The sequence below is a fragment of the Thunnus albacares genome, chromosome 20 (assembly GCF_914725855.1).
Source record: "Thunnus albacares chromosome 20, fThuAlb1.1, whole genome shotgun sequence".
NCBI lineage: Eukaryota > Metazoa > Chordata > Actinopteri > Scombriformes > Scombridae > Thunnus > Thunnus albacares.
Window position 1 is genome coordinate 3,070,281 of NC_058125.1, and position 24,247 is coordinate 3,094,527.

The following is a 24,247-nucleotide window of genomic DNA, read 5'->3' on the forward strand; positions in this document are numbered from 1 at the left end:
AGCATCATGGGGCCAGTGGAGAACACAGAACTGATAACAGGCAATCAGTGAGAGCCATAGGTCAGCCTGTACTCGCCTTTGTTGGGGTAATAGCGTTGAGAACGCGCCATGCTTCCATATGAGTTGTTGTCTTGGTAATGAGGGTGCACATATAAAGAGAGCAAAGACACACTATACATGGAAAGGTCGAAAAACAGAACAAAAGAGCCGCATGTATGTGCATTCAAAAACACAATGATTTCTGCAGCATTGTTCCCCTGTGAGCTGTCTTTACCATGACCCATTCTTTCCCATGTGCCCCAAAGGCCATGTTCAGCAAGTCTTACAATGTTTTATTGGCTTCAGTTTCTGCACTCTCCCTGTTGTTCAGAGCTTTGACCGGAGTATCCCCATCCTAGTATCCAGCCCCTTTAGGGCATTGCTCCGCCATTGTTGAGCCCAGGCAGTTCACAGATAGTGAGCCAGCTCGTGGGCTTGCAAAATATCACATTAGAATTCTGCTGGCAACAAAAGCAAGGCAGAGAATGACCTGTCGCAGATGTCTTCAAGAAATTGGATATTTAGAATGCATAAAGTTGGTCTTCATGAATTTAGTATTGAGGTGCTAAAGCAGAAATCCTTTCCTGAGGGATGTTGATATTTTTAAAAAAATCTACTTAGTCACCCCTGTCTCTCTCCCGCTGTGACAAAGAAAGAGCTTAGTAATCAAAAACCTGTCTTCCCACATGACCTGATTCTGGTGATTATAATGATGTTTATGTCACTGAGTCATTCCACACACTTTGTTATGTGTTTCATATATTTTTAGGTCTGGTAGTTTTGGAGCCTCAGCAGACAATGAAATACTGCATCAAATCAAAAGTCATATTGTTATTTTCAGATTAAGTTAGCCTACAGAATGCCATCAGCTGGCATGCCAGTGGCACTATACATGCTCTAGGACACTTTTTTTTCTGAATTTAAAATTATTTCAACTTTTTTGGCCTGTATGTCCACAGATTACATAACTATCATAATATAAGAACCATGCTCATGGGACGTTGTGTGCCTTGATACTTCAATGTCAACATAATGTGGAAATGTTGTTAATTAACGCATTTGGCAATTCACAAAAACACTGATGCTGAACGTATGAGTAAACGGAGACTGGGTTGGTTATCATGTAGCTGATGTACTTAGGTACAGGTATTAATATATGGGTTGAGATTGTAAACCCTGTCTTTGATCAATGGTATTTGGCATCCTATAATGTTGCCATGGAGACAGTGATCACAGTTAGCTTAGCCTATATGTTTGCATTCTGATGGTGATATGTGGAGCGGAGCAGGTGCACCCAAATGCAGGAGACATCAGGCAGAGAAAGGCTGAAGATTAACTTATTTATTCTGGGCTTGTGAAGGCAAAAACAAAGCTGGCAGGTCAAAAGCAAAACTGAACAACGCAGAGCTGAACTAACTGAACAAAACAAATGATCCAACAAAACTGGACTGCAAACCAGGACTCAAATACAAACTAGGACTGTCAAGAGATCAGATTTTCACAAACAATTATTGTGGCCAAAAGAATTCACGATAATGATATTATCACAATATGAATAGAAAATTTGAAAAAAAAAATGCTATCAGTCAAATCATCTTTAACTTTGTTTATTGTGTGTTTTGCCTCTTTTCTGGCAAATGAATTTCAGTCAAAATATGTGTGTAGGGAGGTGGAAAGAGAGTCGGTAACCATAACTGTACATACTTTGAAAAAAGTTTGAACACGCTGAAGTAGAAGGTTTTTATTTCTGCCTGAATATTTAATATAATATAGATGTGACTTATTAGCTGGAAAACACAATGGGACCACAGCATGAAGCCTTACCTAGTCAAAGTTCAAATTTAATAACAATACCACAGAAAATGAATATTTTACACATGATTTTCAAGGGTATGTCTAGGCGTCTTCCAACAAAAAAAACACTTATACACCAAATAATACCTGCCTCAGAGTAACTGAAGCATAAACACACCATATTGCTTTGTTCCCCTGTTGAAACCAAATTTTGTGCATAATAAAAGAATCAAAACAAGTGCTATTGTGGAAATGCAGTTCATATAAAAAGTAAATCACAGCAAACTATTTATATTTACATAATTTCCATGTTGTGGCTTTATAAAAAGCAATAAAGCAAATGGCCATTTTCCAAATTTCACTGGATATTTGAGATGCCAGTCATTGGCAGAATGTTTCTATTTCCTCAGTCTTTCCACAAAAGAAGAGGGGCAGTGCATCCTTTCAACATGGACTCTCGTTGACTAATGTAGGCTGTGGACAGGACATGGAAGCTCCTATTGGGTCAAGTGAGGTGTCAATTGGAGATGTGGCTAATGCTAATGCTAACACGAGTTATAATGGAGAATACGTTGGATGATTAGGACATCTGTCAACTAATTTGAAATGATGCAATAGCCGTTTGTGGATATTTATTGATGTAATAATGTGTTTCAGACTAAATATTTAACTAGAGTGGATTGACTGGACCTTTGTCATTGTAACAAGACCGTTTTTGTTGGAGTTGTATCAGTGGAGCAAAATGAGGCTTCATAGGTGAGTAGTGTGAATTTTGTAATTGTTTGTTTGTTGGTGGTCTGACAAAGGCATTGATGTTACCTGCTGTTGTGATTGTATCTTGAAATGGTTTGCATCAATTGAATCACAAGAATCTTAGCTTTCCAAAGATGTGTCGCATGAGTACCCACTTAAAGACAAGAGTTGCATACATAGCATACATTTGTACTTAACAGTGTGACGGCCCGTGGACGGGCCATTGGAACGTTAAGGGGTTCTGTTCCATTTCTCTATATAAAGCAAGGAGTCTCTGTCTGTCTGTCTGTCTGTCTGTATGTTTGTCCTTTGCATATCTTGAAAACCGTTCATCTGATCTACTTCATACCTGGGGGATGTATTGCTGGGAACCCAAGGAAGTGCAGTGTTGAGTGTGAAGTTGTTTGGATGAGTGGTTCTTGAGAAATACATAAAAATACCTCATAAACAATGTTGATTTGCTTCTTCTTCTGCCTGTGGAGTCAACGTACGGAAATATGGACAGTGCCACTCTGCCATTGCAACCCACATTGTGGTCAGAGGTGGGATTACATCCGTAGTGATAATGACTTGAAAAAGTATATGAGACTTAAGCTCAACTATTAAACTGTGTACTGTGAACGAAACTTGGCATGTATATTCAAGACATTGTCCTTCACATATCTCGAGAACGGTTCATCTGATCAACTTAACACTTGGCGGGTGCACTGCTGAGAACTTAAGAACGTGCAGTGTCGACTTTGGTGCAATTTGGACACACGACAGGTTCAGTATTAATAAGATTTGAATAAACAAGTGAACAGCGAGTTGCTCAGCTCTGTGTCAGAGTGCAGTGGGGGCTATTGGATATAGGGGCTGTTCGATATAAACACTGTCACATCACAGCAGGGTGGGGCTTCTGGGCTCTGACTTGCTGAGCAGGACAAAGACACACGCCCCACTCAGTTTAACTGCCCAAAAGAGAGCTACAATTCTCTGAGCCCCCTGCTGTACTTCTTGTCACATGATTACATATGACAAATAAACTTGATTGATTGATTCTAGTTGGCTTTTAATGTGAAACATCTACAGAAAGTGTTTTATCAACAGTAGCCTAACATGTGAGTAGCTTAACATGTGGAATACCTATTTTTATTTGAAGATTTTAAGTGTTTGATCCTTACTGGTTTGACCTAATAAACATTGTTGCATGACTGTCTTCATCCGTGTGCTCACCTGTAGAGAACAACCCAGTAGCTGTGTCTGAATGTGTCCAGCAATTGTTAACTTCCTTCTTGGTTTCCTCGGCAACCAACACATTAGTGCTGATTATCACAACCCCAGTGCCATAGGCAAAAGAGCTGGAAAAGAGACCTGCATCTCATGTGTTTCATGTTAAACAGATTTAATTGATAGGAGTATAAAAAATAATTATGTCTAATTTCACCACACACCTGCCAGAGCGAGGTTATGTATATGTGTGTAAATGTGTGAACCAGTGTGTGATTTAGCTCTCAGATGTGTTGAGATGATCAGCTGGATGATGTGATTGAGCAGGATAATTGTTCTGCCGATGTGATTGATTTGGAACTGCTCCAAAGGGACTTTAGTATTGGACAGAGTGCAGCAGTGGGATGTGGATGATGGAGGAGTGGAAGCAGCTAGTGTGAATCTATATGTACACCCTGCTGGACTGATTAATTATGGTGTAACTTCATGTCTAATAGCAGAGGTTTAGTTTCACTCACTTTTTTGCTCAGACAAATACGTTAACCTTCCACATGCAGAGTCCTGTGTAGTGTAGGCAAACCCTATTTTGCTGAGGCTTCTCCTGTTACACTGTCTGTAAATTAATATGCCATCTAGCTCAGTCAATAAAGGTGTTGATTGACTGATTGATTGATTATTTCACACGTCACCCTGTAAAAATTATTCAGTTCAAATCCATGTGAACTAGATTATGATAGCTGCTGGCCTTTTTGGTAGTCAATGCCGGTGCTGAAGGGTCTGATTTAGTTCAAACTTTAGGTATGTTGATGGTCAGGTTGATTCAGGGGTGTCGCTAGGCCTATTTTAGGGGGGCTTTAGCCCCCCATAAATTTCTTTAGCCCCCCCACAATAAATGTACATTATTAGTTTAAATCATCAATAGTTTTTTCTCATTCATTTTTCATTAAAATCAATCGAAATTGTGCCATTGCGTCTCCAAATTCACAATGTACCTAAGTCGCCGGGCACAAGGACGTGGGAGAGGCTACTGCTGCTGCTCTAATCCAGCATTGCCATTGGCTCTGCTGCCCGCTCCGCAATTCCTGTACCATCTTTGGTCGAGACTGTGACGGCAGTCGGAAACCACTGAAGTTGTGACAAGATGTTGGCTAAAACTTTACCAAGATAAACATAATATACAGAGTGAAATAGTAAGTAGTTACAGCGTGAGGATAACAAGCTCCAATATGAATTTGTGGCAAATGATGGTCAATGTAGCGAGCTATCAAGTTGTTACTCATTTGTTACTTGCTTAACGTTAGCTAACCTTAGGTTTAAGTGAGGAAAAGACAAGAGGATAGGCTATATAACACTAACATTATACAGTGGCATCCGCTTATATAATCACAATTACAGTGATCAACCGCTTATATGGATCAAAAAGCTCAGGACAGAAACATTTATACAAATTATGTGGGCAGGCATTCCTGTTCATTGATTCTGAGAAAAGCATTTGTATAATGCTGAGAAATAGTTGGGTCCAAAAGTTGGTATGTCTTATTAGTAGTAGGCCATAGAGATTTGGGCTGTGGAGAAGCCCTGTATCTCCAGATGTGAAGTAGACTGATTGTTATGTATTGTGACATAATAGCAACAATTAGGTTTGACAATTTATTCTTGATTCCATAAAGAGCAGTTGAAGAAACAATCCCAACACAATATGCACTTACCCGTAATCTGGAGCTTTTGATCTACAGTCTTCATCAGCAGATGGAGTTTGATAAATTGTCATGGAACTGTAGATGTTCAAACATTCCATTATTCTGGGAACTTTTAGTACGTTATACAGTCATGTAGAATTCAATGAAATGACAATGGAGCAAATTCCTTCTGCTGATGGAGAATTGACATGGTTGAAAGCGCTGGAATAAGAAAGTTAGTACACCTTGAGTTGAGACTATTTTATCAAACGTCAATAATGTTCATGGGAATTCCATGAAATCTTGGGATAAATTTTATAATAAGATCATGACCTTTTTAATGTTGAGATGAGTGATATTTTGTACTTTTATGTTTTGACTTGCATTTTGTAAATGTATGTTATACATAATACTTGATGCTCTCTTTGTTATTTCTTTATGAGGTTAAAGAAATTAAATTATTTAAAGAAATACTTCCTTTACCTCTGTCCTCTGAGCTTTAACTCAAGTATTTGCATTTATGGCTGCAACAAACAATTATTTTCGTTACCGCTTCATCTGCCAATTTCCTCAATTAATCCATTAGTCATTTTGTCTATAAGATGTCAGAAAAGAAAATGAAAAATGCCCATCACAATTTCCCAAAATCTACAGTAAGTTAACATATCCAAAAGTTGTGTTTTATTCGACCAACAATCAACAACAATTGATGCGACACACAAAACAAGTAAGAGTCCATATAACATAATACATAAAGACAATGGGACCATTCAGAATCACAAAAGGGGATTCATTGTGGCTACAGTGGGGTTCTGTCTAGTCATTATAAGACACATCTACTTTTCTTGCAAAACCTCCAAAGCATAGTCCTCAGCCAGTGGTCAGACTCCTGCCATTAGAAAATCTTTCCTGCTGAGATAACATTTCAGTGTCACCAATGAATCCTGTGTGTGCGCAGCAGGACTATACACATAATCCAGCTATTGAATGGAATATCATGAGCAGACAAATTATGGGCATTTCATGTGATCTGATATTATAATTTTTTACACTGTTGTGTGTACATATTGGTAATGTTGACAATGGCAGTGACTCATCTTCAAAATTAGAAATTGAATTGCTGTTGCTGGATAGTGCAAAAAACCTGGTCACTTACTTGGTGTTATTGTAGTTATTAGTCTTCTGATAGCTGGGAAAAAATACAGTCATATTTAGAATGCTGATAACATTAGCGAGCAAGCAAGCTAAGGTTAGCAAGCTAGGTGTAACTTAGCTACTTGGATATGTTGGTTGTTTTGAAACGTTAGCTGATAAAGTAATTTGCAAACAGCAAGCTAGCCAATTTACCAGCCAGATCAGCCCCGGGAGTCTTGATGAATTAGCTGACATTATCCACTCAAGACGGTACTTTACGTTAGCTAGATAGCAATTTGTCCACGTTAGCAAGCAAGCTAATGTTAGCTAACATTAGCCAGCTAAACCCACAATGTCACAATATATTTCACATTCTTTAGAGTAACATTAGCTTATCTGTCCAATAGGAAGAAGGCCAGCTCTGGGTCAGTTTTGATCCCCAAAACCAATGAAAGTCCCTCTATGTCTCGAATGCAGAGCCGATGTTGACTCTCGTTTTCCCTTGAAATCAGTCACATTGCCGTTTGGCCAGATGGGCTTCACTAGATAAAACTTTTTTGTTGTTGTTGTTGTGCTGAGGTTGACTTTTATTGAACTTGACTTGTATTGAACTCTGTGTTGTGGTGGGTGCCGGTCCTTTGTTGACTTTTAGCAGACTCCATTTCTAAGCTAACGTTAGCTAGTGTTAGACCCCGTTGGCACTGTAGGGGGGGCGGGAGAGAGGCAAGGCACTCCGGAGCGTGCATAAACATCACCATCCCGAGTCTTTTACATAGAAATCAGTGCACAGGTTGTTATAGGCAACCAAAAAAGTTGACTAATTAACTTAAAAACCACTCTTTTGTTACACTTTTCAGCAGACTTTGATCATATCTGCTTTATGAAATAATTTGTAATTTTGAAGTTTTTTTTTCTGTTTTTATCCCATTCTAGACACACATTTGATCACATTTTCTCAATCTGTGTCATCTATTGGTTATTATAGCTCATTATCAGCTGTTTCAAGTACTGTACTTTATACCTACAGTGATAAGACACAGAAGGAAAGTGATAAAAGTAAATTATAAAAACCAAAAATGAGATTCAAACAACCAATTTATGCAAATGAGATGAAAGAATCTGATGTCTTGGTCTGTCATTATCCCAAACATTGTGAAATAAAATATGCTAATAATAATAATAATGATGATGATAATAATAATAATTCAGTGTTGGATCTTGAAACTTGAATATAAGTTCACCTCCACTTGTAATGTGGGTGAAAGGTCAGAAACATGTCTTTTAAATCACTGTTGGAACAATGACATGGAAAAATGCCAACACCAACATACTGTATCGGCCTGAAAAACATAAAACCATCAGAAAAGAAAGACCCAATAAAAGCTCATGAAATGGGCTGTTGTAACATCAGTTACAGGTCTGGACTGGTATTGTCTTTGCACCCAGTTTTCAGCCAATATTAGTTTACATTTTGGCTAATTTAACACCATTAAATGTATGCTGAGTTCTCTATTAGCAGTTCCTGTTTGCATTGCACCCTTGTTGTGTGTATGTTTACATGTAGCTGCTTCCTATGAAGACTTAATGTTGATCCTCACAGATAATACTGTGTTTCTTCCCAGCATGAATAACAGCTGGGATTTGAAAGCCAGCTTATACTTATACTATAATGTTAGTCTGAATGATTGTGGTATCTTTTATTTGTAATCACCATAATTGAACTTTTTGCACAGTTTCACATTTGCTTCCAGTAATTTATTTGAAGTGTGTTTAACTCACTACACACATAGTGAGGGCAGAAAAAGTCACACTGAGTAATAACAATCTAGTGTTTATGTCTGAAACATGTGTTGATATTCATGCTTAGGCTTTGTCCAGCTGGATATTCATGTCTATTACAGACCACATCCTGTCATTTCTTCACGGTTAAAATGGCGTCAGGAACTATGAGTTGACTTACAGAGGAGCAAGGAGAATATTTGATTCCCCACCTCCTCCTGTAATGTTCATCCTGTCTGAATGGAACTTTACTCTTGTTTAAATCATAACATAATATTTGACAGCAGAGCTTCTACTTTCTAACATTCACAGTATAAAGTCATACAGTTGTTGTTTTTTATTTTTTTATTTTTGTATTTGTATTTTCATCAGGTATATTTGATCAATTGAGGTGTAATTTAGTAGTTTCCAATCAGCCTGACCTGCATGTCTTTGTGTTGTGGGAGGAAACCCGAGAGCCGGGAGAAAACCCACGCAGACACGAGGAGAACATGCAAACTCCACACAGAAACAAGCAGAAACAGGCAGGTGGAGGTGTTTCTGTGAGGCTGCAGTGCTGATCACTGAGCCCGCGTGCCGCCCTGAAGAGGGAAGGAAGGAGGTTAGGAAAGGTGGGGGGGGAGAGGGGAGAGGGAGGAGAGGTAAAGGGGGAGAGGAGAGAGGTTGGCGCAGAGGGAGGAAAGGTAGAGCGGAGTAGGAAGAGGAGTTGGGGGTAAAGGAAGGCGAGGAAAGCAGGGAGGATGGGGGTGAGAAAGATGGAGGAGAGGAGGGAGGATGGAGAGAGGGAGGGAGGGTGGAGAGGAGAAGGGATTCCTCCACCTTTCTGTCGCTGTTGCTCCTCTTGAACTTGACTTGTATTGAACTCTGTGTTGTGGTGGGTGCCGGTCCTTTGTTGACTTTTAGCAGACTCCATTTCTAAGCTAACGTTAGCTAGTGTTAGACCCTGTTGGCACTGTAGGGGGGGCGGTAGAGAGGGAAGGCACTCCGGAACGTGCATAAACATCACCATCCCGAGTCTTTTACATAGAAATCAGTGCACCTTTCTGTCGCTGTCGCTCTTCTTCTTGCGTATCCAGCTCCAAAAACCTGTTTTCTTCTCATTGTTTTCTTTCTGTTTTGTGCCATCTTCTCTTCTTTGTCTTGCTTTTTCTTTTCCATCTTCTCCTCTTTTTCTTTTTTCCATTTTCTCCTCTTTTTGTTTCTTCTTCTCTTCTTTTGCTCCTTGTTTCTTTTCCTCCTTCTCCCGTTTTTGTCTTGCTTTCTTTTGTTTCTTGTCCTCATTTTCTTGTGGTTTCTCTTCTGTCTTCCCCTCAATTTCTTCTTGTTTCTCTTCTTTCTTCCACATTTTCTTGTGGTTTCTCATCTGTCTTCCCCTCGTTTTTGTGTTGCTTCTCATCTTTCTTCCCCTCGTTTTCGTGTTCTTTCTGTTCCGTCTTCTGGCTGTGTAGAAGTGTCTCCTCTCTCAGCTGGGCAGAAGCTAACGGCTTTTTCTGCCTCACATCTGGCTGTGACCTTGATACACTTGTCCTTCCAGAAGCGTTCAGTGGTGTCGGCCTGCATGCTCTTATTTTGGACAATTTCTCTGAGGGAGGAGATGAGTGAATCTCTCTCAGAGATGTCCTCTCTGCTCTTCTGGAACACCTCTGTGAGTTCCCTCTCCTTGGACTCCAGACGTTCCTCAAAGCCTTCTTATGGTCGCCTTACTGGCATGAAACCTCTGGTTTACAGTTTGGGGCCAGTCGTTCCATTCAGCAGTCTGCCTGTAAGCAATGTTGAGGCGACTTTGCAGATATCCGCAGTTGCGGCAGGGAGGCCTTCCAGCTGGTTATCTCTACCGGTTCGGACGCTGATCTGGACGCTGATCCTGGCGCTGATTAGGACGCTGATGTGGTGCAGCATCAGCAAATCTGCCCTGACGTCTTGGGTTATCTCCTCTGTTCATCATTTTAACAAAAACAATGTCCAGAGGTAGTAAACAGTAAGATGTCTGTTGTAGACTGTAGTGGTAGACGGTAGTTGTGTGTGAAGGATGGCCTTCGTTCTTCGTTCTTTGACAGACTGTGATGAAATGAAATGAAATGGTCTCAGATTTACAGATAAACTTCCAGACAAACTTACAGATAAACGCTGTCTCCTCCGAGGGCGTTAATGGTATCGGCTTCAAACTTAAATAGGTGACTTATGACACTATGCTGAGAAAAAGTTGTTAAAAACGTAATAACTCAAACGATTTGGATTATATAAGCCCTGAAAGTTGCATTGCCACATCACCCTTACAATGTAAAACAATGGGGAGGCAATCTATGGGCATGAACTATGTGTCAAACAGAAGCTTCTGACGTCTAAACTATCAGTCTGACCACTTTCAAACCTGTATCAATGGATTCGCCACAAAATTTCCTATTAAAAGATATGATTTTTAATGTAAGATTTGGAGATTTCACAAGAAGAGTACTCCTCTCCAACTGCTCCTGGTGATGTCACTCCCACAGTGCAGTGAAACATTCCGCAATACACACTCATTATAAAATCACAGGAGGAGCAAGAAAAGACTCTAAAACTCACACAGTAATATCTCAAAAGCAGTAAAAGATAGAAAACACATGTAAATTCAAGATTTGTAGGTCAAAGTCTCGTGACTCATTTAAAGTTCAAATGAAGTTTGTATCTAAAACTATGTGGAAGCAGTAAATGTTCAAAAAGATGTGGGTTCGCTCACACTCTCCATTCAAATATATGAGTATTTTTCTATGTCCAGCTGCAGTTACTTATTGTCTCTACACACCTGACAGTACACATTTCAATCAAGCTCTGACCAGGTCATGTGAGTTAAAAGTCTTTACTTTTCTAAAAATAGACTTGATGAAAATTAGGAAATTAATTTGTTTTACACACAAACTCATTAAGAGTTTTCAATTTACTAATTGAAATTCAAGTGAAAGGGCCCAAAACTTGCATGATTTTGATGACACAGGTGTGAGCAAGACAGACATGTCTCACCCTGCAGAAAATTCTCATCCTGTCAATCAAACTCTCAAAATAAAAGCACACCACACTTGTGAGAAAGATCCCTCATTTTTAAAAAGCAAAATGATCTGATCCCAACGGGCCAGAGTGCGAGGTCCTGACCAACGCTGGTTGCAGCTTTAATATTCTCTTTATTATCATATATGACAAACAAAAGCATCAAATAGTCACATTTGACAGGGACATTTTGGCATTATTACTGGAAAAATGACTATTTGTCCATAATCAAAATAGTTGTCAGTAAATTTCTGATGATCAAACAATTATTCAATGAATTGTTCCAGCTTTATTTTCACTCCTTGCTCCAGAGCAGCTATGACTGCTGTAGCAAATAGCGCTTGTAGCACAGCAACTGAGCAAAGATTGATTGAATTTTTTTTTTTTTTAAAGACCTTTGAAGCACAAAGAATAACAAGCTCATATTAGAACACAGGACAGCAAGTCCACTATGTCACCCACATGTATGTAAAACTCAGATGGACTCATCAGCAGTGCTCATACTATTTGCTTGCAAAGAGCATCGTCTCAGTTCTCCAACAGTGTGTACGCCTGTTTCTCCCTGATAACAGACACTCCAATTTCATCTGTCTGGCTTGCCACTTGTATCCATTAAGTCATTTGTAATACAATATACATTCTCTCATTTAAAAGTAATAGATGGAATCGGCAGGGGAGCCCACCATCTGGTGATAACAAGGAAATAGTCTGTGATTTAATAGAATTTCTCACATATCACTGCAAAACACTACCATCTTAACAAGTCATTTGGTCTCAAATTCAGTTTTCAAAACTTTATTTTTCTTAAACATGAAATTATTATATCAGCCAGGTGAGATGATTCTACTTGTTCTCACAAAGTTTTCAGATTCAAACCACTCTTGAAGCAAGTTAATTTGTTTGTAATCTGTCTGTAAATATTCTCATCAGCAGATTTTTTCCTTTGTTTTTTTCTGATTTAAACAAAATAAAAGCTTAGGTGTCAATAATTTATATATTTCAGGGCTGGATTAACATTATTTCAGTTAACAAGTTTTATCAAGGGTCCTGACTCAAGATCAGTCTGGCAGTAAATTATAAATAGTTGCCCTTATGTATGCAAGGATGATGAATCTACAGTAAGACTTATTTTTTGTGTATATACAGCAAATACTGTACATACATAGAAGAAGAAAAAGTACAGAATGCCACATATGGACAAAGGGATGAATTAGGTCCATTGGTTGAGACAGTAAACGGAGACCCTGACTCTTACCCAGACCCTAACCCTAACCTAGACCCTAACCCTAACCTAGACCCTAACCCTTAATCTACTGAAGGAAAATTTGTTCAACTTGCTTCTTATTTTCATAATTTTGACCATGATTGCTATTTCTAATAATAACATTGTACTCAAGTTAATTGCTTCTCAAATAATCTTTTAATTTGACATGCTTACATTATTAATTTCTAGTTGACATTGTGGGTGTGTGTGATGTGTTATTGTGTGTAGCTTTGTATTTTGTATAATGTGTCCTGTGTGTTTTTTGCTTTGTACTGTTTGTCATTGTGCTGTTATATGTTTTAATTGTAAGGGACTGCAGATGAAAATTAGTATAAGCTAAATCTGGTGCAGTGTATCAAATGTTAACGTTTATGTTTATAACTGTACATTGTCCCAATAAATACAACACAACAAATAAGGGAAAACGGTGACATTGCTAAAAAATAAATTAGATGGGACAAGCACTGGAGGTCTGTACAAGTGGACTCTAGTATCCAAGACCCAACCTGGGATCTGAGTCAGGCTAGAGTCTCATTGTGTTGGTGCAGGTCTCATTGTGTCAGTGTATTTTACAACAGGTGGGATCTAAGCAGACTCTATAAACTCTGATCACAAAATGTACTTTTCAAGTCAAGTACAGAAAAAAAGCAATGTATAGCTGGTCTTTTTAACCATGCCAGCGGCATGGCTCCAGGGATGGCAATGTTGGTCTGGCGGTTTGTCGGTTGGTCCACTACTCGGTCCAGACTGAAATATATCAACAACTATTAGATAGACTGCTGTAAAATTTTGTACAGACATTTATGGATGAATCCTGCTGACTTTGGTGATCTGCCGACTTTCCTCTAGCACCCCCATGAGATTCACATTTGTTGTTTTGAGTGAAATGTCTCCACAACTATTGGATGGATGTCCATGAAAGTGTGTGCATTTATAACATTTATGTCCCCCTCAGGATGTGTTGTTATCAGTTTGGTGATCTTCTGACTTTTAAAACAGAGTCATCATCAGTTTACAGTCATTCTTGTATCCAATTTTTTTGTACAGCTGCTGAGGGTTGGGGATGTGGGTGGGAGATGATGAGTGAGCCGTCTGTATCTGTTGTTATGTAATGATGTCTTTGTATGTATATGTTATATTTGTATTTTGTGTTTTTAGAACCCCCTTGAAAATGAGATGCTACGTCTCAAGGGGCGATCCGAATAATAAGTTCAAATTAAAACTGAGAATTGTCAAGTTCAAGTTCAGTTTTATTGTTATTTCCACACAAATGCATGTATACATATATACACATTTGGTTCAGACTGTTTCCCAACATTTCCTGTCTTTATGCTATGCTACTGTAAGCTAACTGGTTGCAGGCTGTAGCCTTATATTTAACAGGCAGATATGAGAGTGCTATTGATCTTCTCATCAGATATCTGTGAACTAATTGTTACATAATGACTCATCAAAATAGTCTCTCAATAATCTCTAATTCAGAGTTATTCAGGAGCTGCTTATTCATCAATTATCATGCTGTTCCTGATTTGTTTCTCACTCATTTCTTTGTAAATATTTTTTTGTACCTTATTCTAAAGTGTTATCACAGAAGTATTTTTACACTGTTGGTTCCTTTTCCTTTGCATCACATCATAATCACATCTAGCTGTTGATAATCCAACATGCTTTCTGTGAAAAAGTTAAGCTTTGCAGTCTAATAATAACCTGTTCACCATAACATCAGTCATGCATTAATACACAAGCACAGATATGCTAAATAAAGCACACATACCAACAAGTCCTCCAAATTAAACAACAAAATGACCGAGCACTTTATTAGGAACACCAGTATAATCTAATGCAATCCAATCCAACAGCTCTGCAATAAAAGCTTTTCAGTTTTTGTTAACAATGTCGGAAACGTGATTTAAAAAATTTTTGATGTTAATGGTGTGGACAAAATATTAGACGTAGAATTATCACCTTTCTGACAATGTCAACAAAAACTGAAAATGTATAAGCTTTGCAAAAGTAGAATTTATGGCAGAGCTGTTTTATTGGTTTGCATTATATTGCACAAGTGTTCATTATAAAGTGGTGTATGTCGTTGGTCCATGCACAGACTGCCAATATCAACTGGGGCATCGATGTTTCAAAGAAAACTGTAGTGTGATCTGGCAACGCTATGGTTAAAGTTTAGTCAGGTTTAGGAACAAAAACTTGGTTAAGTTAAAGTTTCTTCTTTCTCACATGCATCCTTCATGTGGTTAAATGGAAACCAATGATGACTGTCATTAGGCAATAGGAAATGAATAGTGATCTGACATTTGTAGACCCAGCAGTCCACCCCGACCTCCTCCCTCTGCAGACTCTACACCCGATTTCCTCCTGTGTTCCCGACGGGCAAGACTCTTAATTCCTCCGGATGCCAGGGAGCTTTGTCACTAGAACATAAACATATGTCGTTTTTAGGCATTTGCTGAAACAACTGATGCTCTTGTTTTTCTTGGGAGGGCAGTCTCACACATACACAGACATTGCTGTAATGTGATTTATCCTCCCTGCTCCATTCATCCAGACAGGACCTATCCAGTGTTCCTGTGTGCATGGTGCATGTCAGAGTGACTTGGGGGGGCCTTGGTATAGAATGAAGACAAATTTCTCAAGCATCAGTGGCCACTGCAGGCAGGGGGGCACAGCAGGGGAAAACGGCACACTCAGCAACAACCTTCACTCCGCACATGACACATACACACACACACATTCTTATGAAGGCAGCATGGTGGTGAATGGAGACATCTGTTTGTGTGTGACAGTGTGTTTATGCATGAAGCTGTGAAGGAGTTTGACAAATGAGCAAGAGTAAAAAAAAAAAAAAAAGGGCTGTATAAGAGAGTAACTGTGATCGTGCTTTCTTGGTGATAACAGCATTCGGACATGCCTCTATATCCAGATGTTTGTCTTTCAGAATAAAAGCACCTCCTTCCTCCATCTCCCCTCTGTCAAAACTACATAATTTCACCCACTCAAGACAAAAAATGATGATACATCTGATCGAGGAGATTGTGGATTGTTGCTCAGCTAAAAAGACTAACAGCCATCAGCATCACCACCTGTACAACATAACACCTCTGTGTACGGAGTGAATACTGTCCTCCTCCATATCTCCCTGAGGCTCTCTGATAAGGGGTAATTGCCTCTTTGCTTATCTGGGGTCTAAGATTAGCAGGAAGGTACGGTCCTGATCCCTCCTCCACCAGACTAGCAGTGAAACCAGATAACTTTGCATCAAGGGGCAGAGGAGACACCATGAGTAAAGAGACATGGAGGGCTGTGATGTGTCAGCATGTTCATGCTACAATACATAACTCAAGGAGATTGCTCTGCGGCATTAATGACCTGCTTTCATGTTCAATGTTCATGGGCTCAAATAAGTGTCAATAAGATTTTGAGCTTGTGAAATGATGCTCAAATATACAGTAATTGAAAATAATGTGGTTGTGTACAGGGGTTACATTGGGATTTGTGTGTGTGTGTGTGTGTGTGTGGGGGGGGGGGGGGGGGGGGCTGTGTGGTTTCACGGTTGCCATGGGTGCACGTGTGTGCGCATAGACTACAAAATCTGATTATTTGACAAACTGTTAATAAAATATAACAACGTGAGACAACCCTCTGCTCAGAACACTAAAACAGTGATCAAAATCATTCTAGATACTGTTGACAGTGTGCAAAACTACAGCTGATGACTTCATCTTATTGTAAGTGCACTCTCCTGTGTATCTGTATCAAATATAGGAATGGTGTTGTTACCACTAAGGGAGAAATTACAAAGCTATATGAATAGAATGGTTCCTTTAATAGTTAAATTGGAATTAATTTACATCTTACAATATAATATACACATGCTGCCAACACCTTTTACCCAAGATAGTTTAAACATCGTTTGGCTGCCAGTAATAAGATGAAATCATATAATTAAATTGACATTTTCTCATTTGTTTGTGCCTGTGACAAAAACTACAACTTCAAAACATAACTTCCATGTTTGAAAATGAATAATTACTGCCAGAATTCATTCTATTGTTAATTTTAATGTTGTCATACATCATGTGAACACAAATGGAAAATGAAATTTCAAGTGATTTCATTTTAATATAGTCAGCCACTGACTTCCATATCTTAAAGGCTGTTCCTCAGGTAAGCAAACTTCATATAAGTCCATATAATTTTGAACACATGTTATAGAGATTATGATGATACGGGTCAAATGTGGTTACAATGATAGTGTGGAGTGCAAAACAGACTACTGCACACTAAAACCAAATGACATGTTTGTGTCATGGACTCATGTTTTCAACTCTGTGTTTTTGTTCTTTTGGTTTTCTGTTACACTTCTGTTGTCCAGTCTTTTTGCTCATTTGGTTTTGCTTGTTTATAATATTTGGATTGTTGGTTTGAAGGCTTGTAGTGTTGTGCACTTAGGTTTGTGTTCATGTGTATCCTTGGACAGTTTAATGTATGCTGGGTTGTATTTTAAGTATTGTGTTTTCAGGGTTTCAGTTTTCTGTTTGCTCTGTGTCCCGCCTGCGTTTCTGCACTCCTCCCCAGCCCGTTTTTCCCTTCACACCTGCCGTGCATCATGTTTGTTAGCCCTGCCCTGCTCCCAGTGTCTTCCCAGCCTATCAGCTCCCAGCCTGCCCTTGTGTCTTGCCACCTGTTCCTTGTTGTCTGATTAGTTTAGTTTGTATTTAAGTCCAATTTACAGCTCAATCATTGTTGAGTCATCTGCTCAGTTTGCTCTGTTCTGTGCAGCCTGCTGTGTTCTTGTGTCTCAGCTTCTTTTGAGTTCTTCAATAAATACTCTGCATTTGATCCCGTCTGCCCGCTGTCTTTTGCATTTGGGTCCACCTGCTCCACTCTCCCTGTGACAGTTTTGTCTTTTAATTTGTGCCTTTGGGTCTAAAAGGTGAAGGAGAAATCCATAAAAAATACATTGTCGTGGAGAAAGAGAGTGGCCTACATTCCCAATAAAGTTTCAAACAAGTATTGTCATGGCACAGAAAATGACATAAGGCAAAAAAACAAGTTTGTACAGAGAAATCATCAAAATGTGCTGCTTGTATTATGTGTCAATACTTGAAAATATCTAAACAGGCAGCTCCTAAGACAAACAACCATGATATCATGTTAATGCAACATTGCAGTCCATATAATATATTAGGCGAGGTTTCAGGAACGGCTTCTTCCATTCCACAGGTCAGACAGGGGTGTCATTTTAGATGATCTCGTTTTTCAGTTCAATATGTGAAAATATATTAAATTCAAAACTCTTTCACCCGCACAGATGATGACAAGCAAGCAGCAACCATCACTGCTTCTCAGTTTTGACTGGACTCACTTCCAATATCAGTATCAAGACCAGTTAGTTCATCAGATTCCAGATGTGCTGACATAGGGAAGCCTGTGTGGCAGTGCATCTTTGTCTACATGCTAAATTGTCTGCAGACCCTCTGGGAGCTACCCACTTCCTGACGTATTTTGTGGCATCCCAAGAGGTAAAAGGAGTTTCAACCATTTTAATGAACATTAGAGCAGAGACATTTTCAATTTTCAGTTGTGAGCACAACGGTGTCAGAACTATATTCGTTTCACTGCTCACAGCAATGGTTTCCACTGCATGTTTAAGTTTCAGAAGGGACTTGTGCATTGATACGCTGGCATTCTCTTTAAAATCCAGATAACTTTGCTTAACACCAGGGAATCCTATTTTCAAAAGAAGTGTGTAAGCTTCCCCCTCTTTGCTTCACTCATTTCTCTCTCCTGTCCAAGCTGCTCCTCTCTCATCGCCTGCCCTGTTCTGCTCAACTCTACATTGAAATGAGGAGAAACAAAGGCAAAACTTTAATATTAAGTGAAAATACTGATTGCATGACATGATAATGACAAATCTGACAAAATACTGAAAATGTACAATAAAATTATATTAAATCATGATTGGATTATCTAGTGAATATATTACAAAAGATACAAATGGCATCAGCACATGTGCTTAGTAGTAGTGATCAGTAGTGATGTCTGACACACCTTCTGAAGATGTATGTAAGCAGTCCAAGCTGCTCTCTCCTGTGCTCTAAAAATACACACTTTTAATCCAAACTATGATCTTTTCCTAACCCCAACCAAGTGTTTTTCTGTGATTAAACCCAACCAGACCTTAACCACAGCGTTGTCACACCATAATTATTTTTTAACAAGCACATCAATATACACTAAGATATTAAGGGCAAAAGATGGCAGAGGTAGCCTTATCTGAACGGCTAACCATAAATAATGGCAGTGCGTCATTATTGGTTATCAGACACTTATAACGTTTATTTCTCGACAGTCATACTGGCCATCAGAAGCACCAGGAGAAATCTTAGTGGGCTGGTCGCTACGTGGGCACCAAGGGACATTTTACAAAAACAAGGGCGAGAGAGATGCGTCACCAGAACACTGATTTGATGAGATCTCATGTTATAAAAATTGTGTGGATGTGTTTCATAATGCCAAACAGCAACGTTAACGTTACACATCTTACTTTAGTTTATTTAACTTTAATATCAGCTGAATCCAAAAGCCTTCTTTAGCAGTCATACAAAGTCATACGTATGCGTGCTAGCTTGCTGGACAGTTTACTTGTACTAGAGCTAGCTAAATGTAACAGTTGGCTACCATAAATTGGAGGCAACCTGCTGCAAACTATTTTGCATTAATGTTATAGTATCAGTTTCTGAACTATCTGTCTCCCAACCTTGCCATCCATCTATCATCTGCCATCTGTGCTGTTTGACTGACAAGCGACTGAGGTCACTGATCTGCTAGGTAGCTTTTAAGGAAACCTCTTGACAAAGAAAAGGGAATCCCCATGAAAGCTCTGATGCACGCAAGTTCTTACCTCACCTCATTTAGGTCTATGTTCTCTACAGCTACAAAAAATGTGTTTTAGTCATTGTTTGAATTAATAAGACTGAGAGAAGTGTAAAAATATGTACACTGTTGAAGATGTGCAAAGTTAAGTGTACCCTGATGACAGGCCTGGCCCAATTTAACCCCTGGTTGTATATAAAAACTTTTGTTCACCTCCTGTATGCCAATTAATTTATGTTTGTGAATGTTTAGAAAAGATTTGTATTTGTAGGAAAAAAGATAAGCATAATAAAATGTGCATAAATTATATCAGAGTCGAGGTTTTCTTTTTGACCTTTATTTGAGCCCATAGACTGATTTATTCCATTGAAGAACAGATCCTCAAAATATCCATCTAAAACCCTGAAGAAATAACCCAGACACTGAAGGTGACTGTGTCTCTGCTTCAAGAAATAAAAAAAATCCTACAACTCTGTGGTCACCTGCTTATTTATCTTATTGTGCAGCTGGTTTTGTGAGTGTGCTTGCACTTTGCCCAAAGGCCTTTTAGACACCTGTACGCAGTATCTCAAAACCTATCCATGAGTGAAATCAACTGAAGCGCAGTAAATCTTACACAGTGAGACTGCCACACTATTTTATGTTGGCTAAACAGTTTTATAATGTGGCAAGAGGCATGGAGAGGAAGAACATAGAGCCACAGTGACCAAGTTTGATCAGGGGTTTTCAAAGTCTGACACCCTACGCCTCAGTTAGTCATCTGTAGGCTACAATTTGAGCCAACATTTCTTTATATTTTTGTTAAGTAGGTGCCATTAAAAGTATGCCAAATTAGCTATTAGCAGTTCCTGTTTTCAGTGTACCCATGTCATTGGATTACTTTGATCCTGAGGAAAACCTAAAAATGTGATGATTCTCGGGTAAGTTCTAAGAAGCATCTTTTTTCAAGGATTTCTAAGTGGATTTATGGACGTTTATTCATGATGGACATCTGAGATAATAATATCCTCAAAGTGTGAGTCACATTGAATCTAAAAATATGTGTATCATGTTCGTCTGATAACTGAAAAACAGCAGTAGAGAAATAACTTGCAGTTTAGTAACAACAGTAATAATTGTTCAGATAAAAACTACAACAGTTGCCTTCTGCATGTGTTGAAATTCCTGCGGCAGCTTTCTTGCTGTCAAGAAAACTTAATGTGACAAGAACAATGGTACTTAGTTTAATTGATTTTCGTGTAACTTCACCTGCCATTATCATAGCGGACAGACTCTAAAGTGGTTACTTCCACAGAATGCTTCCTGACATTGGGGCAGAGTAAAGGTGCATCTCAGAAGGAGACTCATTTACACCTGGAATGCCGTTGATCTCTAATGCTTGGTTGCATTTACACTTGGCTTAGTGTAAATGAGGTTCACAACATATTCACAAGTTGTAAATTACTGTCCCTCTCTTTCTCACCCTGTTATGTTTGTGTTTATGTTTACTGTTCGTGCTTATTGCACTTTCTGTTGATATCTGGTCCACACTGAATTCCTTGTACTTGCTACCTGGCAAATAAATCTGACTCTGATTCTGATGTTACTCTTCTTTGCCTGTGAGTAGCTGCTCAAGTCATGATTGCTGCTCCCAGTGGTCAATATACCTGTCATTTTGAACTGAACTCTGACCCTTAAGCCTGTTATTTACTTGCCTTTACCACCAGGTGTCACCAAATCAACCAAGACTGAAATCTTACAGGAAATTGGCCCAATTTTACACCTGACAAAAAGCGGCGCCAAGCGCACATGTCTTTGCTAGTTTAAGACCGACACAGTTCTCATTTTCCCGTCCAGCGTCCACATTGTTTAAATAGCAAATGCACTTGCTCCCATGGGTGTGTTGGTCTTAAAATGAGGTGTGGTCAGGCGCATTGTTGGTGCATTGCTATCTTGAGGCAGCAGAGAGCGATTGCACTATTGACCAAAAAAACCTGGTCTGAAGTCAAATGTGTTTCACTATTATTTTATTTTATTTTAGGGCATATTATCAAGATAGTAATATGTGCCTACGTAGGCGGGTGCACAATGCACGTACACTCTGCTTGTTACACACACACACACAGATGCGCAGCAGCCCACAAATATGCAAAAGATTACAAATAAAAGGATTACAATGTGAAAGATTATTGTGTAGATTAACGTATTTTGAAAAATACCCCATAATGGTTAGCCATAATATTTATCAGAATTAACTAATCGCAGTAATGACAGATGAAATTGTCTAATTATTTGACCAAATCGTGGCAAAACATGTAGGTATTTAAACAGACTTGTCAGGTTGAGGGTGTCTGTCAAGACCCAGCAAACAGATTTCAACAATGGATCAGACACAGATTGACTTTCCTGCTGCATCAATATATGATGACATGAGGAACACTTGAGGGAATAAATGAGGTGAAAACAATGATTAAACTAAAGAAGGAAATAAATCTGAACAGCTTCTAGCTGTTGCCAGCAGCAGGATCAGCACCTTGGAGAGCTCATCAAGACCTGATAACTGTGTTGATGATTCTTTACATGATTAAGATAAATGATTTCATTTTTAACAAGATTTAACAAATATTTAACATTTTTGAGATTACAGTGATCAGGTTTCCATACTTTCAGCAATTAAAACCCTGCTGGTTTTACCTGTTACTGGGGGGAGGGAGGGTCCAGGAACAGCAGGGGCCAGTGTGCTCGTTTTGGATTGTGCACTTTCACTTTGCACACAAGCAGATCTGTTTCCTCTGCAGAGGAGCGTTCCTTCTTACTACTTGGCAGATGCACCATTATAATAGAAATCCACCAAGGCGCAAGCACAACTGGCTTTTAAAGGGAATGGGAGATGACACTCTGATTGGATTATTTCATGTTACGCCCAGAACACATCCATGATTAATTAAGAGACTAAGTACAACCCTTTTGAACCGTGGTCCTGGCACTGCAACCATTTTTCCGCCATTAAAATAGCAAAAGTGGATTTGAACACACCCTAAATGCACTTGCACCATGCGCTTCAGACCATGCACTTTAGATCATTAAAATAGGGCCCAGTAACTTAATACAACTGTTGACGGACCATATATTGAATGATGAACTAACATTCTCCTTTTCCCCTCTAGTACAACTTTCAGGACATTTTCAGCTGGTACGGAAAACAAATCTCATTGTATGACTCTGTATGATGCATGATTCCTGCAGCTTTGAAATCGCCACCAACTGTGAGCGATACACTCAGGGCCAAACAAGCTTGAACAATTATCGATCTAATTATACTCTGGCAAGACAGGGAATAAAAGCACAGAGAAAGAGAGGGAGGATAGTAAATAGATCAACAGAGACAGATAAATATGAACGTTATCTGTCAGCATGAAATAGGGTTTTGTCTTTTCTGTTGCTTGTCCCTCTTTCTTATTAAGCCACGGGGCTGAGGAGGGCTGTGGTGATCTGTAAATAGCGGGAGTCTTCATCGCAGCTCATTTCACAGCTCCGGGTCTTTGCCTCTGTATTCAAAGCCATTAGATGGATGTAAATACACCTCTGCTGTGACAATATTATTTACTTTATGCATGTGTATGGAGACCCTGAAGTGACACAAGAAATAATAATTAAATAAATGAATGGTAAATGAATAAACATGCACTATAAATAAAAACTCAATACATTTGAGTAATTAAAATATTTTTCTGTAACTTCTTTATCTATTTTATGTTGTTTTTATTGATTTTTTTTTTTCCTTGAGAACAATTGGGTGTGCAAAGCATGCTCACAATACAGGTGGAGATAGATTCATTTGCTACAGTGTAAGTCCTAGCTTGGCTACCGTTGTCAGGCTCTAACTTCATCATAAAGGAAATAGAAATACAAAAATAAATCAATGTTGATATTAATAATAAGGAATTTTTTTTTTTTAAATGTAGGGATATAAATAAGTGGAAATACATACAGAAATAAATGTAGAAATAAATAAATACAAAGTCAGAAAAATAAAATGCATTGCTATTGCCCATTTACTTGCCCATTTACAATATATCTTATGTATTGATTGAATTATTTCACTTGTTCATTTAGGGCAAAAAAAGCTGATTTTATAAATCAAATTCTCCCAGATGTTTTTATCTGACCTCTCCAGCACGCACATGCTCACATTTGTGCAGCTGTGGTAGAATTGAGTATATGTGCACGCACACACACACACACACACACACACACACACACACACACACACACACACATGGATTTTATGTTTAGAAAATTCAAGACCAAATCATATTAATGCCAAAACCAAGAGCTTTGGGCATTAATATGCATGCTTGAAAATTTAATAACATATATAATTGCTCACTATTGATAGACTGAAGTTTGAACATATAAACCTGCATAAACACAGTGTAACCTGAACGAATGCACAGGCCCACATGGAGAAGCAGAGAAATGACTTGATAGAGCAATCTAAATTTGAGTCAGATGCTGAGAGGGGTTGTTAGTCAGCAGACTTTGGGGGGATTTATGTAGCAGAGACGGACTAGGAGCCAACTACATGCAGGCCTTGCAAGAATGCATTGGTATGCAGCGTCTGGTGGCTACCCAAATTAAAAAGGAATGTATTACACAGAATGTTGCACTTGGCCGACCAGGCTGAAGAAAACTCATCAAT

General features: G+C 38.9%; 1 long non-coding RNA gene across 1 annotated transcript; it reads right to left on the reverse strand.

The window, feature by feature from the left end:
* Positions 1–1,111: 1,111 nt before the first annotated feature.
* On the reverse strand, positions 1,112–24,023 carry LOC122971853. The gene is made up of 3 exons (XR_006399575.1): positions 24,009–24,023; positions 19,146–19,152; positions 1,112–1,451 (listed from the first exon to the last, which is right to left on the reverse strand). It is a non-coding gene; the product is annotated as an uncharacterized LOC122971853 (long non-coding RNA).
* Positions 24,024–24,247: the final 224 nt, after the last annotated feature.